Below are 6227 nucleotides of genomic sequence, written 5' to 3' on the forward strand. Positions count from 1 at the left end.
CTAAAGTCCTTTAGATCACTATTCTGTTTTTATATATAAAGTTCTACTACACAAGCTTCCAACTTACACAACTTTGTTGTTTTCGTGTATAAATATGCCTCACCAAACCTGTTCACAGGGTTGGTTAACTGAGGTTCCTTCAGGTCTCCACCAAATTATGGAAATCCTTGTTTAGTTGTAATGCACTTCACTGCTGAAACAGTTTACAAAACCCATTACATTTGGATGTTGTGGTGCCGCTCGGGCAATTTAAAGTCTTGATGGAGGACCTAGTAGCTGAGGAATGTAACTCTTTTTCTTAAATGTTGTGTTGTATTTTATTTTACATTGTATTGGTTGCCGTTTTGTTTCAGATTGTAAATGAGTGTTGTATTACTCAGGGCCCCCTTGAGAATGAGACCCTGGTGTCAATGGGGCGGGAGGGTAGCCTAGTGGTTAGAGCGGTGGACTAGCAACCGGAAGGTTGCAAGTTCAAACTCCCAGCTGACAAGGTACAAATCTGTCGTTCTCCCCCCTGAACAGGCAGTTAACTGTTCCTAGGCCGTCATTGAAAATAAGAATGTGTTCTTAACTGACTTGTTAAATAAAGGTAAAATAAAAATGGGCCTGGGAGCTCAGCTCAGCACCGTTGACAAACACTTGCCTTGAAACAACTCCAACTACAAACTGTCTGAAAGACTCGAGCAGCCGGAGAGTCTCTGCAGGGTTGGGTTCAAAAATTGAAGTCAGTCAATTCAGCAGGTACATTGACATTCCAATTCAATCATTTTAAATTGATTTATTTTCAAGCACTTCTCAATAAACTGAAAAGGAGAAACTATTCATTTTCAAAAGTTGTTCCTTTTGAATCATTTCCTGAACTGACTGCTATTCAATTCTAATGGACTCCACCCCGGCTCTACCCCACAAAAAAAAAATCTCCAGGATGATCGATAGATCATCATTTTTACTATCTTTTCATCTCATAATTTCAACGGAACAATTCAGTTTGGATCCAGGCTGACAGCCAGAGCATCTGGCCTCTACTCTCTCCTCCACACATGTCTACAGGAGCCTCAGTGCTTCAACCGATAGAGCTATCCAAGCTGGATCACCAGACCTTCTGGCAGGATGGTCAAATGGTCTTGGTAATATTCAAAGTTGTGCCCACATGCCATTTCAAACAAAACTGTCGACACTGAAAATAACGAAGAAGATGAAGAACATTCTGTGGAGTCCGCAAGATAAGTAGAATGACTCAGCAGACATATTCAATAAGAACATTTATTCATTACTTATATATGTACACTTGAACAGTGATGGTCTATCATCCAAGTTCTGTCCAAGTATGAAATAAAAGTCAACTATAACTCCAGATCTTTGTAGATGTCGGCCTCGCCAAATACAGTCTTCAGTTCTCAGCAACAAATGGAAAGACTAGAATGTAATACTGTACCATCAGGCGTTATTACGTGGTAATTATATGGTAATTACATGGTCTTAATATAAAGCACCATTTACCTTTCCCAATTACACTATAGTACTAGATATCTAGCATCATTTACCTTTACCAATTACACTATAGTACTAGATATCCAGCATCATTTACCTTTACCAATTACACTATAGTACTAGATATCCAGCATCATTTACCTTTACCAATTACACTATAGTACTAGATATCCATCATTTACCTTTACCAATTACACTGAAATAATAGACATACAAACACGATCATTTACTTTTACTATTTAGAATTATAGTACTAGATATCAAACAACATAATTTTACCTTTTAATCAGGTTCAATGTCAAACGATTAACACAGATTTTTCATTGCATAATATTAGGTCTGATCATTTCAACAGACACCAGTGATTAAGATGACATTTTAAACACAATATCCGATCAATACACCGTCTATCAGATCAAACCTGCCCTTCCACTGACATGGGAAACTTAATAGTCAAGGAACAAACCTGTGACTGTCGGTCGAATTGCTACATTTAAGAAGGCATGTGAAGAACAAGGCCTGTGAAGAACAAGGCCTGTGAAGAACAAGGCCTGTGAAGAACAAGGCGGGTGGATCCATTTCACCAGTCGTCTACGTCCCATTGTCATCACCGATCCCCCTGATGAGACACTCAGTAGCCCACTGTGTGTACAGACACTGACTGACCCCCCCAGTAGCCAGACGCTGACTAACCCCACCAGTAGCCAGATGTTGACTGACCCACAGTAGTCAGATGTTGACTGAACCCCCAAGTAGCCAAACATTGACTGACCCCCCAAGTAGCCAGACACTGACTGACCCCCACTACTCAGACACTGACTGACGCCCCAGGAGCCAGACAATGACTGACCCCCCAGGAGCCATACACTGACTGACCCCCCAGGAACTAGACACAGACTGGCCAGATGCTGACTGATCTTCAGTAGCCAGACGCTGACTGACCCCCCCAGTAGCCAGACACTGACTGACCCCCCAAGTAGCCAAACACTGACTGACCCCCCAGTAGCCAGACAATGACTGACCCCCCAGGAGCCATACACTGACTGACCAGATGCTGACTGACCTTCAGTAGCCAGATGTTGACTGACCCCCCCAGTAGCCAGACAGCGACTGACCACCCCCAGTAGCCAGATGTTGACTGACCCCCCAGGAGCCATACACTGATTGACACCCCAGCAGCCAGACACAGACTAGCCAGATGCTGACTGACCTTCAGTAGCCAGATGTTGACTGACCCCCCAGTAGCCAGACAGCGACTGACCACCCAGTAGCCAGATGCTGACTGACCCCCCAGTAGCCAGATGCTGACTGACCCCCCAGTAGCCAGATGCTGACTGGCCCCCCAGTAGCCAGACAAAGACTGACCCTATAGTAGCCAGATGCTGACTGACCCCCCCCCAGTAGCCAGACGTTGACTGACCCCCCAGTAGCCAGATGCTGACTGACCCCCCAGTAGCCAGACAATGACTGACCCCCCAGTAGCCAGATGCTGACTGACCCCCCCCCCCCAGTAGCCAGACGTTGACTGACCCCCCAGTAGCCAGATGCTGACTGACCCCCAAGTAGCCAGACAATGACTGACCCCCCAGTAGCCAGATGTTGACTGACCTCCCAAGTAGCCAAACGTTGACTGACCCCCCAAGTAGTCAGACACTGACTGACCCCCCAAGTAGCCAAACACTGACTGACCCCCCAAGTAGCCAAACACTGACTGACCCCCACTACTCAGACACTGACTGACCCCCCAGTAGCCAGACAATGACTGACCCCCCAGGAGCCATACACTGACTGCCCCCCCAAGAACCAGACACAGACTGGCCAGATGCTGACTGACCTTCAGTAGCCAGACGCTGACTGACCCCCCCAGTAGCCAGACACTGACTGCCCCCCCCAGTAGCCAGACGTTGACTGACCCCCCCCCCCCAGTAGCCAGACACTGACTGCCCCCCCAGTAGCCAGATGCTGACTGACCCCCCAGTAGCCAGACGTTGACTGACCCCCCAGTAGCCAGATGCTGACTGACCCCCCAGTAGCCAGATGCTGACTGACCCCCCAGTAGCCAGATGCTGACTGACCCCCCAGTAGCCAGACAATGACTGACCCCCCAGTAGCCAGATGCTGACTGACCCCCCCCCCCCCAGTAGCCAGACGTTGACTGACCCCCCAGTAGCCAGATGCTGACTGATCCCCCAGTAGCCAGACAATATCTGACCCCCCAGGAGCCATACACTGATTGACCCCCCCAGTAGCCAGATGTTGACTGACCCCCCCCCCCCCCCCCCAGTAGCCAGACATTGACTGACCCCCCAGTAGCCAGATGCTGACTGACCCCCCAGTAGCCAGATGCTGACTGACCCCCCAGTAGCCAGACAATGACTGACCCCCCAGGAGCAATACACTGACTGACCCCCCAGTAGCCAGACGTTGACTGACCCCCCCTCCAGTAGCCAGACGCTGATTGACCCCCCAGTAGCCAGATGCTGACTGACCCCCCCAGTAGCCAGATGCTGACTGACCCCCCCAGTAGCCAGACACTGACTGACCCCCCAGTAGACAGACGCTGACTGACCCCCACCCAGTAGCCAGACGCTGACTGACCCCCCAGTAGCCAGACACCGACTGACCCCCCCAGTGGCCAGACACTGACTGATCCTCCCCCAGTGGCTAGACACTGACTGAGATCCCCCAGTAGCCAGACATTGACTGACCCCCCAGTAGCCAGATGCTGACTGACCCCCCAGTAGCCAGATGCTGACTGACCCCCCAGTAGCCAGACAATGACTGACCCCCCAGGAGCAATACACTGACTGACCCCCCAGTAGCCAGATGCTGACTGACCCCCCAGTAGCCAGACTTTGACTGACCCCCCAGTAGCCAGATGCTGACTGACCCCCCAGTAGCCAGATGCTGACTGACCCCCCAGTAGCCAGATGCTGACTGACCCCCCAGTAGCCAGATGCTGACTGACCCCCCAGTAGCCAGATGCTGACTGACCCCCCAGTAGCCAGACAATGACTGACCCCCCAGTAGCCAGATGCTGACTGACCCCCCCCCCCCCAGTAGCCAGACGTTGACTGACCCCCCAGTAGCCAGATGCTGACTGATCCCCCAGTAGCCAGACAATATCTGACCCCCCAGGAGCCATACACTGATTGACCCCCCCCAGTAGCCAGATGTTGACTGACCCCCCCCCCCCAGTAGCCAGACATTGACTGACCCCCCAGTAGCCAGATGCTGACTGACCCCCCAGTAGCCAGACAATGACTGACCCCCCAGGAGCAATATACTGACTGACCCCCCAGTAGCCAGACGTGACTGACCCCCCCTCCAGTAGCCAGACGCTGATTGATCCCCCCAGTAGCCAGATGCTGACTGACCCCCCCAGTAGCCAGATGCTGACTGACCCCCCCAGTAGCCAGACACTGACTGACCCCCCAGTAGACAGATGCTGACTGACCCCCACCCAGTAGCCAGACACTGACTGACCTCCCCTGTGGCCAGACAATGACTGACCCCCCCAGTAGCCCACTGTGTGTACAGACACTGACTGACCCCCCCAGTAGCCAGACACTGACTGAATTGGTGTCATTTGGGTGTTCACAGTAACTGAATGACTTGAGCATTTCCTCTTGAGCTTATGGGGGACACTGATTTTGAAGTTGCAGGTAGGGCTACATTGACACCCAGAGAGAGCTGGTCTGACATCATAACCATGAATAAACCTATTTCCCTAACTGATGAGATGTAACTAGGGTGGAGTAGAGGAGTCTGTTAGGGACAAACTGAGCCAGAGACAAGTTGGTCATCATAGATCAAGACATCAATCAGTCTATCTATTCAACATAACCTTTATTGGGATCCTATTTTTTGACTAAGTCATCATCTGCAGAGAGAGAATGAGAGACATAATGAGAGACATAGATAGAATGAGAATGAGAGAGAGAGAGAAAGAGAGAGAGAGAGAAGGACAGAGAGAGAATGACAGAGAGAGAGAGAATGAGAGAGAGAATGAGAGAGAAAGAATGACAGAGAGAATGAGAGAAAATGAGAGAGAGAGAATGAGAGAGAGAGAGAGAATGAGAGAGAGAGAGAGAGAATGAGAGAGAGAGAGAGAGAGAGAATGAGAGAGAAAGAATGACAGAGAGAATGAGAGAGAGAGAATGAGAGAGAGAGAGAGAATGAGAGAGAGAGAGAGAATGAGAGAGAGAGAGAGAGAGAGAGAGAGAGAGAGAGAGAGAATGAGAGAGAGAGAGAGAGAGAGAGAGAATGAGAGAGAGAGAGAGAGAATGAGAGAGAGAGAGAGAGAGAGAGAGAATGAGAGAGAGGGAGAGAATGAGAGAGAGAGAGAGAATGAGAGAGAGAGAGAGAATGAGAGAGAGAGAGAGAATGAGAGAGAGAGAGAGAGAGAGAGAGAGAGAGAGAGAGAATGAGAGAGAGAGAGAGAAGAGAGAGAGAGAGAGAGAGAAGAGAGAGAATGAGAGAGAGAGAGAGATGAGAGAGAGAGAGAATGAGAGAGAGAGAGAGAATGAGAGAATGAGAGAGAGAGAGAGAATGAGAGAGAGAGAATGAGAGAGAGAGAAGAGAGAGAGAGAGAGAAGAGAGAGAGAGAGAGAGAGAAGAGAGAGAAGAGAGAGGAGAGAGAGAGAGAATGAGAAAGAGAGAGAGAGAGAGAAGAGAGAATGAGAGAGAGAGAGAGAGGAGAGAGAGAGACAGAGAGAATAGCCTACAGTGGAAGA

This window comes from Oncorhynchus kisutch, linkage group LG4 (assembly GCF_002021735.2).
Source record: "Oncorhynchus kisutch isolate 150728-3 linkage group LG4, Okis_V2, whole genome shotgun sequence".
Lineage (NCBI taxonomy): Eukaryota > Metazoa > Chordata > Actinopteri > Salmoniformes > Salmonidae > Oncorhynchus > Oncorhynchus kisutch.